A 13,702-nucleotide genomic window follows, 5' to 3' on the forward strand; every position below is an offset into this window, starting at 1 on the left:
CCATCGGTTATATCGGACCCTGGGACCAGGTGCTTACGTACAGCTTTACAGTCAAATCCTTTCATCTAGAAATCTCAATTTATAACCGTATCACAGTATCCTGTCATGTCAAACAACGTAGGTCTGTCACTTAAATGATCAGAATAAGGATTAGAAAAAAAAGCCAACAGCTTCTCAGCAGTTGCACTGGTGGGGTAACGTAGTGAGCTGGGACCAACTGACTGATTACCTCAGGAAAAGCCTTCTGTTAAATCTAATTAAGACTATCTGTGGCATCAGGGAGCTCCATGGTGCTCTACATGGGAGAGTCCATTCTAATGAGAGGCTGCTGTCCATTCAGCTTTAATCAGTCTAACACAATGAGGCTGATTCATTCATGTCGACCAAGTTGATAGGAATTTGTCTCAGATAGAAACAGAGGCACAAGACAACAAGCATACAACAACACAATACAATTACAGGGGCTTGAAGCACAGCATGTGCCAACATGTTTTAAGGAGGACTTGATCTGATTAATTTCTTGGAGTCACAGGGGACAGAACAGGACAAATGGGAAAGATTCAACGAGATGGGCTTGATTTCAAGTCTGAAATAGTTTTGTTAAACAGTAAACATACATTGTGCTTTCAGTTGTAAAGCCATATCACACTATAATCCACACTGCACTATAGGAAAAAAACACAACCTGGCTATCAGATCTATAAAAATACACCAATGCAGACAGACAGGGACGTTGTTCCAGCTGGAGCAAATTTTGCTCACTTTATGCATTTCTGGAGATAACATAAAGATCAACATGGCTGAGAGAACACTATTCATCTTCCTTTACAGCAAGCAAGACTTCAAACATGCAACTCTAAACTAACATCCCAAACCCAAAATATGTCAGAACTTTAAACTGGGACACAGATGCAGAATGATAGAAAATGTAGCCTTTATTATTGCTCACTGCACAAATGAATGCTTGCAGCTTATTCCATTGAGATTCTTGGAAACTATTCTGTCACATGTTGAGATTCTTTTTGGAGCCATCTGCCATGGAAAACGGGACAGAATTTATTATTTATTACACAGCATAATTGCAGGGCCGGGTGTATTACTGAGGTGGGAGAGATTGCAGAAATCCCTATTTTGACGAGGAAATACTCTTGCACCTCTTGTACTAACTGCAGGTTTACCGAGATATCTTCAATGCATTTCATCATTCGATCGAGTTTTCATCACATGTGCAATACTGCCTTGTCTATTAACATCCTGTCACCAATTATTAAGCACAATGCTGTCCTGATTTCGGCATTTTCTTGGGTAGAAATGGCCAACTTTTAATAAAAATCTGTTTGAGGTTCATCTCTTTGTAGGCTAAGTTAGACCCCATGAACTGCTAGGCAAGTTACACCTCTCGCAGTGCATCCAAGTAACAAATACATTTTGACATATTGGTGAACTTGCCCTTTGGTCTAGATGAACAAGATGTTTAACTGCAGTTGAATCAGAATCCTAGTCTGTTCTGTTGTGCATCATCTCGGGAAAAACCAGGGACTGACAAATCTCCGATATCTTTGAACAGGGAGTCATAGGGTGTTATAATTTCTGACTTACTTTAGGACTGAGCAAAGTAAGAAAGTGTTTTGCACTAACTGGCAAGTTGTGACTTTCCTCTGGTGGAACAATTCAATAGCAACGGACTATCAGGAAAATAATACACCAAAACCAACAACATCATGTTTATGATTTATATCAATTTAATATAAATTGCAATAATTCTTAACCTTTCAGAGCTTTTAAATCAAACGGATGGGATTTTATTACACATACAGATTTTTGAGATGTTTGATAGAGGTTGATAGATGTCTGAGAGGTTAACTATTTGCCACAGAATTAAAATAAAACTATAGAGAAATAAACAAAAACAATTAAAGAGAATATTTACTCAAATAGTGGCAACAGATTCGCCTATTGCCAATTCACTACATTTTTTGGTGGCATAAGTTGGGAGAGTTATGTTTTTGCATTCCTTGTGCATGTCACTAACAGTTTTTTGACAAATGGCAGTAAATGGAAATATGAATTTCAGGAGTCAGGAGTTATTTTCAGGACTCATTCTTACAATAACATCTAGCTTTGTAAATGTGTAAATGGCTTCTAAATGGCCCATCTTAAACTGGCAGGAATATTTATTTTGCCTTAGGCATCACATGAGCAGAACACATATGCAGTAATGAACGCAATTCTCTGCCTTCTCCATTTCCCTGACTTCAGGTCTTACTCTATGAGCCCTCTCTAACATTCACACCCCCTAACCCCACGAGCAGCAACAACGCCAAGATAAAGGAAGTGCCAACATTTGCTATGCTGCGACAGTTTCGGGTTGCGGAGCAGGTCACATGTCACAACAGTGGAAAATCATTGTGATTGGATCTCCAACCCAACAGCTGGCATGGTATGGTTGAATGACAGAGGCTAAGGTTAACCCTTTGCACACAACAGCAGCTAATATGTAGCTCAGCAGGAACATGAGTCTATGGTGGTTCCACCCATGGACCGGAGACTTGTAAGTCACAAGTCTCTCCCTTACTCGAAGCTATTTAAGGCTGCTATCACACATTAGATGTGCACTAAATCCTCCACCCAGAAGGCTGTGGCAAGTGGAAACAAGTAGCGAGGACAGTGGTGGGCATCTTAGTGATATACTCATGTCTTTGTCTTGACACTAAGGAAACCCTCTGGCAGTTTGTACATCTCTATGTGCCAACAACTCGATGCAAGGTAGCAATTCTAGGGATCCCTCTGCAATGGAGCTGCCTAATGCGAGGGGTGGTATTTTTAGCTTCCCCCAGACTGCCCCCTCCCCCCACTGCTAGCCGTTGCTGAACTGGGTCAGGCCATGTACATGTGGAGGGTACAAAGCAGAGACACCCAGCTCTCCTTGTACTGCATGGCTCGCAGCTGATAGTGCTACTTCAACCCATAGACTGGAACCTTTACACGGCTGTCCAACACTTTCAGGCTGCCAAATCATAAGAACACACAGTCATAGGTGTCACTGTCAACACACACTTTTGGTCTGCAATTCATCTTATTTCATTTATTGAGGGACATATAACAGAAATAAACCATAATCTTTTTGACCAGCATTTAAGGTGTGGTAATCAAATAGGGATGAGACTGTGTACAACAGTAAACAGGTAGTGACTGTGGATATCATAACTGTTTGCTTTTTTAATGGATAAGATAAAAACTGCTTTATTTAATTTAGTTTGGATGCATTATTTTTTAAAATAAACATTCTGCAGACTAAAATGAATTTTTTACGTTTTCTGACAAGCAACACTGCAGTTGTTTCATGCTACTAAATAAAATATTGTACTTTTGTTGTTGTACCTTTGTGTACAATGACGTATTCATTAGAAATTAGTACAGTAGCATCCCAAAATGTTAGTTTTTCAAATATACAGACAAAGAATGAGAAACACAGAAAATCCATGCACACTGGTGGAGCAGAGGCAGAAAGTGGGGCAGATTTTGGGCTCCTTACGTAAACACAGAGGAGATAACCTTTCTAGCTTTTGATCGACCAAAAATACCCTAAGATGTGCAATCTGGGGGCATCTAATCACCTGAAGGAGAAGAGGGCTTATAATTGCATTTTCAAAACATGTGCATGGTAAGTGCCTGTCAAAAAAATTAACAAAAATCAAGTCAAGGTCTCATTCAATTCTTTTTTGCTGAATATGAAATTTTCCAATATAAATCAACAAAATCCAGCTAATGTAACAGTTGGACTTTTTATATGAGCAAAGTCAAAGCGAGAGGAGAATCCATAATGCATCAATTACTTTTGTGTTTTAAAAACCTCATCAACACACCGTGTAATAAGTAACCCAAAGGTTATACTATTCCAGTGTTACTTCACATCAATACATCTTCTAATCAGTGAGCAGATGTCTGTGTAAATAGCGAGAGGTCATGCAGTGCAATCGTTTACTTCTCATTTTCTCGTATTGCTGAGTCCTGAAAGACTATCCTGTTGCTAAGGTATAATTAAATCTGACTGACACTTTTTCACATCATTAAAATAAAGATTTGTTATTTACTGGACTGAATGTACAACAACACATTTTAACTACCAAATACGGCAGTTATTAATACACAGTTAAATGTGCCAATCCTTTGTACTATCAATATAAATAACTGTATAGTCATCTTTCAACTATGAGAGGGATTTTTTCATGAGAGTCTAACGGTACCATTAAAACCCCACAGTGTCTAAACAACATAAGGACAGGTCTAAGTAGTAACTGTGAAAATACTATAATTGTCCTTTAGATATACAAGGAGGGATGGTTTTATTTAGCCATTGCAGAGTCCTTGATGTCCATAGGATGGAAAATATTCCAAAATGAAGCATCTTTCATCAAGCCACTTTGAAGATGAGAAGCTCTCTGTGTTCTTTGTTATATGTGATTCTACATAGCAGCTCAGTGGCCTGAGGTCCTGCCGCCCTGCCATTTACTACCACAGTCTGACCTTGCTGTCCCAACCACTCCAATTTCAGACGCACGACTGTTCAGCATTAAACTCATTTTACCAAGACCTATGGTGTGGATGCAATTTGTACTAGCCAAACATATGTACACAATGTCATTATAGACTAATACAGCGAAGCAGGCGGAAGTAAATTAAGTCTGAAAGGTAATACTGACTCAGACTAGTTTGCTACACAGCACTTTCACATCCATCCTGTGGAAGCCTGCCAAAATTGGCAAGGTTGACATCATTTTATCTCCCAAAGCCTATATCACAACAAATCTCAAATTAGTATTTAAGACTAAATGACATTAATAATCACATTGGCTGCCTTCATCCCTCAGAGGGGTTTTATCAAACAATTCGCACTTTCCTTGCTACTGAAACTGCATTCAGTGTAACTATACCACCACTCTAATGAAGGCATCACCAGTTAGCAAAACACAAAGCTGCTAGTGGATTAGTCTATAGAAGGTGAGAAATATGTTCAAGAGACAAGAAACCTGACAGCTAAATGTTATGATTATTACAATTAAATTGTAAGATAGAATTTTGGACAGTTACTTTTTCAAGAAGACCTGCATGGGTAATAATTTCTCACTTATTTGTTACCCTGATACCAGTATGTAAAGCCATGAGTGGGCCATTGGCGTTTGTCCACTGGCAAGGTTTTGGATTTTTCAGAAAATAGCTAAAATGACAGTAGGGATCTGTGTAAAAGATTAGACCAGCAAAAGATGGAGCACCGTACACCATCTGTGACAAGACATTCTTTACAGTTTAACACATTTGGAATTGAGCAGTATTGGTTACGTTTTATATAATCAATGATGATACTATGAAGTCTAATAATCTAAATAGTTTAGTCTAATAAGCTAAACTACTGAGCAAAATCTAATGAGAAAGCTAAATCGTCTATCCTACTTAAAAATACATATATTTACACTATTTTCAGTGGCATTTCAAAGCCATCATAGATGCCTGGTAGACTGACTGTACCATAGTTAGAACTTCTAGCTGTTTTGATGACTAATTCATGATATTGTCCGATATGTGCCTTGAATTGTTTTAGTGGACAGAATCAGAGTTTATCCAAGTAGCTGAGCCAATATTTCATATTGATTGCCCCATTGATCTCCCAGCACCTACAATGGTAACACCAGCAAATTAACTAGTCACACATGTGTGGTTAGTGTCCCTTTTGCTCTGAGAGGCCAGATTTGAATGAATGCGTAGTAATAATCTCCATGTAACCTAAAACCTCTGGTTGGAATAACCTTGGCCTTACAATACACACAGAGAAAGAAAGATAAGCAAAACCCCCATCATAAGTAAATAGTACCATAAATACGTTGTACTTGATAGTTCAAAACCAGACTATATTTAGCTTTCCATGTCAGTTTACATGGGGCTCAATGTCACCTTAGATTATAACCCACAGTGGCTAGCTCTCCATAATAAAGCTTTGGACATTTCGACTGAATACAGACTGAACTAAGGACGAGTGTTGAAAATTGTAGTTATTAACAACATTTATGTAAATTTTTTAAGACTGTACATTACCGCAATATGGCAGTCATGTGATGCCTTCTGCGGGACTGAGCTCATTACAGTCATCACCGCAATTTCTTTTTTTAAAATGCGAAATAAAACCGGATAGAGATACGTTGGAGAATATGCATTGCGTTGGCTTGCTCCGGACACTAGGCCACAAGACCTCGGCACTGCCCCATGAGAATGGCCAAACGGCGTCGAATGGGGATGCCGAAAGTGGTGCCCGAGAAAGCAGAAGCGCGGCAAGCGAGCTTGCATCCAAGCTAGGCTAAAGGCTAACCCCAGATGACCAGCTCTCCCGTCAATCTTCCTTGCCAACCTCCACAATAAACTAGACTACCTAAGACTGCTGCTGACCTCCTGGAGAGAAATGACAAACTGTTGTGCCTTCATCTTCGCCGAGACGTGGCTGGACGAGAGTATCTCTGACTCCGCTATCCAGCTAGCCGGGCTTCCAACTCTCCAGTCAAACAGGATTGCTTTATTGTGACCCGAGGCGGTGGCTTATGTATTTATATTAACAAAGAAATTATTTTTGGACTGTAAAGTCCAATTAAAAAAAGACTAATTATTATTTCTTAATAATATGTGATCAGTTTGGGGTTTTTTTTTTATCCCCACATTGGCAGTAAACCGCCAAACCGTGGGAATACGCTGCTTTTTCACCGGGGTACGAAAAAACCCATACTGTCACAGTCCTAAATGTGCTTGTAATTGACTCAAAACCAAAGCATGACAATAAATTGAGTGGACATATGAAGCAGCTGTACGGGGGACTCATCCACGATGGGTTAGGGGCAGACTTGACAGGCGATAACTGCCTGGGAGAAAGTGTACTCAGTATACTGCATTACTTCACAGTACCTTGAGCTCTGTGACAACTAAAAAATCCCATGCCATGAGAAGCAAACAGAACTTATTTTAACAGCAAGCTGTGATGTAAGATAGAGATAGAAGTAGAAATCACATAATCTCCAGCATGGCTAATTAACTTCATATGCACCGCCGACAGGAGGACCTTTAGTTGCAGACCTGAGAGGTTGTTGGTCTGCGAATGTAGGCAGGGAAAATACTATCCAACTTAACCACACAGCCAAGGAGGTCAGATGATCTTGTCTCTGAGATATAACCATTTTCCAAAACAATTTTCAAAACAAGTAACGTCTACTGACTCATATCCTTTCTAAGTCAGGGCTGGCATTACTGTAAGTAGTTGGCCAATATGAAAAAGCAATGGTATAGCAAGCAATAAGAAAGGATATTTTTGTCATTCTTGAGTGACAGCAACAGTCTGAGTTCAAAGGCCTCAGACACAGCAACAGATTGTGTTACTGATCGTTTAAGTGAATCATTAAACAAACTCTGAATCTCTAGATGCTGAGCTTGACAGATATAATTAAATATCATTCATTATTACAAAACCTCAAATGTATCTTTTTCAATTTAGTAAAATCTAGAAAATCCAGACACACATTACTATTCAAAACTGAAAATTAATTCCAACAACTGTCACATCTGACATTTACCCTGCAATATGGTCCTCTTGACTATAATGCTTGGCCATGGAATTGCTTAGCTGTCATTATATTATGTAATATCTACAGATAACTATACATTACTACAGTGACTGTCACACCTTACATCAGAGAATCAACTCATTTGCTTTAAGCAAAAGCTAAAATCAAAGTGAAAACGCGTTTGGTTAAAGTAACACTACAATGTGCAAATCACTGCAAGATTACAGGTAATTACACAGGAAGACACTACCGGCACTGCAGCAAGCTGGGTGCTTTTTAATTGGATAAAGAGTGATCCCTTCAACTAGACACCAAAAGGTGCTCGGTGGCTGCAATCCACATCAACCTGGAAACTTGCAGGTGAAGTTAAGGCGTGCGAAAGTATATTACTATTATTATCCATCAAGGTCATGAATCTAATGTTAACATGTGTAATCAAGAGATACGAGGCACATTAACATTATAAAAGGTAGCCGGCATGGTCATTTAAAGCGATATGCCACATTCAAGATTTAGCTTTACCGCTTTGGACTTTTCAGCTGCAGATCATAAAATCATCTAAATAGCTTGTAGTGATGACATTTAAGCTTGCAAGTTAACTTGACTTAAAAAAGGAGGCACGGTGCAGAATAGTGTTTCCCCTCATGGTAATGGTTGGGGTTACTGGGGTTGAGGTGAAGAACACGAGTCGACGAGAAAACAGACCGGTAAAAACGATATCGCCCCGATGGGTGTCCAATTTTGACAGCCTGGTGAGGCGTTGCTGGTTGATAAACGCTGTTACTGATAACCAAAGTCGCATTATATTACACATAGCGTCAACTCCTGAATCTGACAGTAACAGCGGGTGCCCGCTCCGAGATCCCAAAGTTATCCTACACTCGGAGAAACACCGTGCCAGGCCGGGTTACAATATTAGCCCGGTAGCTTACCTTATTCTATGACCTGCAGTGCTGGTTAGGTTCAGGCATGAGGAGTGAGATTGTTAACGTTGGAGTAAGAATATCAAGGCAGGTCACAGAATCTGATGGGTCACCAAATACGGTGTAACACCGGCACTATCCCTCCGCTTATAAGTGCGTCTAAATAACATTAAACAGTTAAAATGACAAGGATTTGAAAGTTAGAATGAAATACCGGTAACTGTTAACTTTCTCGTAACGTTTCTGACGTTATTTCAGAGGCAGCGTGTAAATTAATGAGCCTCAATGCCTCGAACCTCAACTGCTGCCCACGAGACGAACTGTAGCGTGAGAGGTCCAACGTTTAAAAAAACAAAAAAACAACGTTGCAGGCTAGCGTACAATGTTAGCCAACTAGCTCCAAGGCGTTAGCTCATGCTTGCTGATTGTAAAGAAGTGAAAGACACAAAAGCTGCTTCTAACAGATTGACAAGTCAAAAAAACTTAACCACAGGAAATAGAGATGTCAAAGTAAACGAACTTAACCACATGCAGAGAAAATCTTGCAGCATCCCGGTAGATTAGCTACCTGGGTTGGAAAACGAGACGCCCAATGTCAGTTATCTATCCCAGATATAACGTAAGCTAACGATGTTAGCTGGGTATAAAGCTAACTACCCAAGGCAGCTACCCACCAGTGGCTGGCCCTCGTTGTTCATTGCACACATATACAAAAAAAGGAAGACTTCACCGGTCAAGGTTTTCTTTTTAATGCAACGTCTAAAAAATAATTTAAAGCAGCCCTTAACTTGGGGCGTTTTTATCGCGCTGGCACAGAAAATGCAACCAAAAATACTTACTCCGTTCTCCGAAGAGCACACTAGGTCCCTTTCTCACTTTAACTCCCCCTCAGTCTCACCAAAGACTAGACTCTCTCCCCTGATCTGAGGTAAAATCCCGCCCACTGCGCTGTCACAACCACAAGCAGTCTCCAGCCGAATGGTCAAGATAATTCCCCTCCCATCCAAGACCACGGAAAATCCATGACCACTAGATTGGAAATCTTTATGACTCATACGTACAGCTGATCAAAGTGCTGCATTAACACTGAACTGGCAACGAAAACATCTAGTTATTAATTTCTTTAATGAACACAGATGGACACTTTGCTCATTAATGAAAGACTACTTTTGTGTAGTACAGGTGCACACCAAGAACACCTGCTATTTATTTTAGTTGTACAATGAAATGTCTCATAACACTACAACCAGTTTTCTTAAACTTGTCGTGTTCAATTCTTTGTGAAAAGATACACGACACTGAGTGGGACACATCCAGTCGAAATGAATAAATAAATAAATAAATAAAAGGGTCTAGTTTCTTTTAGATAGACTTGGCCGAAAGCGGAAGTGTGAGGACATGAACCATTTCGCTTCTCTCGGTTCCTTTCTGTCACAACACCGCCGGGGACATGTGATGCACGTCAAAAGGAGGATGGGTATGGACCGCTGGTGTGGATTCTCATTGGCTTAGCCAGCATATCAGTCGCCTATGGAAACGGTTACGTCATGATCCCCTCGTACTCCCTCTTTGCTCCCGTGTCGCTTTATAATAACAGGATTATTCACCCCCCCGCCCCCCATCATATGATGCAGCATGCAAAAAGTACCTAACGAAACCTCACTGCCGCATCGTTTCGGCTGTCTTAACTCCACCTAGGCTACACAAGGCTCTTCCCTCGGCGCCTAATCAAACCTGACGTCATTCTTTCCATGACGTAGCGCTTTTTTTTCTCTTCTCCGGATTCAATGCCTGTATTCTTTGCAATTCTTTAGTCCCGATGAGAAGGAGTCTGACTCTGGACAATCAGCGTCTCTATTACTAGGGCCAACTGTCAGTGACATCCAATCAATTGCATTCCTTTACAAATGTAAGCAGTGGTCCTTCCCTCCTTTCCTTCTTCTCTTGGACTTATGTTTATACAACAGACACTTGAAACAACACACTGATACTGGAAAGAGAAAACACAGAATATGCTTCAGAATCATGCTGCACCCCTATGATCACATTTTGCACATTATGTCTCAGCTGGTGGTTTGAACAGACCTGAGAACTGAACAAGGTGCTGACTTATAAATATAAAGTGCATGATACAGAATGTGTCATATATGCATGATGGCAGTTAATGCATTTCCAGTCAAGGTGAATAAATCATCATGTATTTTTACCCTGCACAAACCAAGTAGGCTAAGATGTAACTACGTGATTGAGCATGGGTTGAAAAACACACAAGTGATGGTAGATGATACACAGAAAACAACCCCAGTTGAGGTCAAACCTCAGTGTAATATACTTGCTGTCTTGACATAATGGGATTTATCATTAACACAACAGCCCTGAGTGCACAGAAGCATTTACCACTTTGGATTGGTAAACAGGGGGAAAGTTCAACATGTTTATGCCTGTGTGGAATTTAAAAGTTGCAAAATGTCATTTCAGAATTTCTGAGTCAGAGCTACGTCAAGTGGAGCAAGAGATTTGGAAAGAAAGAGGAAGAGAAGAAGCATGAGGGGAAAAAAATTGATTTATATAAGTTGACTTGTGCAATCATTGTGTCTTCTGTCTGTATGATTTGACTGAGCTGGTTCAGTCAAAAGCAGAGAAAAGAATCATCTGTCAAATGCATAGATAGATGCATAGATAGATCGAATTATGTATTTCTTTGACTCATAAGATTAGTGCATACTGTACTATAAACATTTACACAGACAGTGTAATACATTCAATGTTTAACCCTGGATTATGTAGCATTCAGTTGTGGTTGAACTGTCCTTTGCAAAGTCCATATTTTGAAAGGGAACATGGGCATGTTTGCATCACAGCCATCGCTGAGATGAAGCAGCCATCGCTGAGATGATGCAGTCAGTTGGGTCTGAGTGTCACATATGTCCCCCCCCACCACCCTTCACACATTTACAGCTGTCAATCAATCTTCTCCTCTCAAGCTTAAAACTGGAGCTCCTGCACAGTGATGCTTCGACGCTGATGTTTTTTCTTGTGGATCCAACACTAACATAGGCCTCAGCTGAGCTGGCACTTGAAAACAAGTGTTGCTCTGCAGGCTTTCAAACCCTCTAGTGCCAAAGTAGAGACAAGACCTATTTTTATTTGTGCCATTTTTCCAGTTGACTGTCAGTGGTTTTGGTGGTTTCCTGATTGGCAGCCTGCAGTGCTTTGTGTTTGGCCAACCCTGAGCAGATGTCTCCCTAACATGACACTGATGCCGCCCATTTCTGTCTCACCCTGTTTATCTTTGTCTGTCCATAAGTCTGTGTATCTTCCTCCCCCTTTATCTCTTACTTGTTCAAATACTGCAGAAGCCAGGGGACACACTGGATCTGAATCTGAAGGTAGAAATGCTAATATACACTCAAAATGTCCTCTCAGAAACTATTTACAAGGTCATGGATTTACAGAACCTAGATCAATATAATTTACCCAAGCAGGACAGTAGATTAGATGGCTCGAACAGCAGGAAAGTTGCAGATTTACAAATGTACCGCAGTAGTCATACTATTAATGAGTAGTTTGACATTTTGGGAAATAACCTTTTCTAACAGAGTGAGATGAGAAGATTGATACCACTCTGTCTGTATGGTAAATATTAAGCTATAGCCAGCAGCCTGTTAGCCTATCTTAACTTAAAGACTGGGAACAGAGGGAAACAGCAAGCCTGGCTCTGTCATAATCATCAATTGACACATACAGTATTATCTCATTTGTTTAATTCTTTGTACAAAAACTGAAGTGTAATAGTGAAAATTTGCTGTTTACAGGGGATTATGCACCGAAATATTTCTTGGCTTGGAGCAGTAACTTCCTTGCAATTGCTCCAAGGCAAGAAATAGTCACATAACCCCTCATAAAATGACAAATTGCCAGTTTCATACTCAATCTTCTAACTCTCCACCAGAAAAGCTACTAAGTGTATTTCCCAAATGTTGAACTCATAGACTGTAAAAAAATATGGACATAGCCACCGTGACGTCACCCACTGGTTTCTGAAGAATGATTTTGATGCTCAAAATGGGCGGTATGTGTATATCAAGTAAGAACAGAATTCTTCATGCAGGATCCACCAACTTTCCATGACATTTTCCTCTTAGTCAGCTGACGTTTGTAGTGTCTATTCTTTATTTAAATATGACAGACAATAAATTTGAATTTCACCTTCTGTCATCACTGATTGTTTTCTCAGTTGAAACCACTTAATCTCTGCCTCAATCCGTTTAAACACTTTGGTACCGCAGAAGTTTGCAAGATGGTAAACCCCCACATGATGGGCCTTTTAGCTGTATCCACACAGCAATCTGGGAGCTGTCTGGTCTTTTGACTTGTTACGGGAGACAGTGAAAACCACATGTATCAGTAACAGAGTGTGGAGCAGTAATCTCAGAAAAATGAACTAATTCAGAAGAATTTATGTCAGTGAATCCTGTTCCTTAATGAAAAGAAGCTAAATGATATTATATCTTTGCATAAACTTGATCATTCAGAGCGCCATGTCAGTAGTTTTGTTGAGTTTTTAAATTGGGGAGACCAATCATTTTCCCCACAGCTGTTGTCTTGCTGTTGACTCAGTTTCTCAGTGGAAATTTGCCATATGCTCTGGAGCATCTTGTGAACTACAGTAAATGTCAAGTGTCATTAGCCCTTGTGCATGCTAATGTGTTGTTCTTGCTGTCTGAGTAAGCATTAGTGCTGAGGCGTGCCAAAAATCTCCTAAAAGGGGATGTTCTCTTCAGGGTAACTTTTGCATTTTAAAAAAACAAACACTCAAATCAGAGCCATTTTATTAATTTAAGCTGAAAGAGAGAGGAACAAAAGAGAGTAAAAAAGTTCAGCAAAGTGTTGTCACTTTTGAGAATAAACAAGAAAGCTGTGTCTTCATGCTGTGTTCATCCTAACATAGGACTTTAATTACTGGGGTAGAGCTCTACACACCATGAGACAAGATAGCTTGACAAATAATTGCAGGTTCAGTCGAAGAGCGTCTAGCAACCGGCACTGTGTGAATGTGTCTGCTATTCTAACATAGGAGGAACTTAGATGCAGACTCTGCATCTTATCACATTTTTAGATAGCACGCTGCTGTGAACTGATTAAGCCATTTACACAAGAAACAATGCACAGCAGAAAAAC

At 40.0% G+C, this 13,702-nt stretch overlaps 1 protein-coding gene across 3 annotated transcripts in view; it reads right to left on the reverse strand.

The window, feature by feature from the left end:
- The window catches only part of atp2b1a (ATPase plasma membrane Ca2+ transporting 1a), a 42,946-nt gene extending 33,485 nt beyond the window's left edge, over positions 1–9,461 (reverse strand). For all 3 annotated transcript variants that reach the window (XM_067582251.1, XM_067582250.1, XM_067582252.1), the window contains exon 1: positions 9,361–9,461. The gene's annotated coding sequence lies outside the window, so the exon portion shown is untranslated. The remainder of the gene's footprint in view (positions 1–9,360) is intronic.
- Positions 9,462–13,702: the final 4,241 nt, after the last annotated feature.

This window comes from Thunnus thynnus, chromosome 23 (assembly GCF_963924715.1).
Source record: "Thunnus thynnus chromosome 23, fThuThy2.1, whole genome shotgun sequence".
Classification (NCBI taxonomy): Eukaryota; Metazoa; Chordata; class Actinopteri; order Scombriformes; family Scombridae; genus Thunnus; species Thunnus thynnus.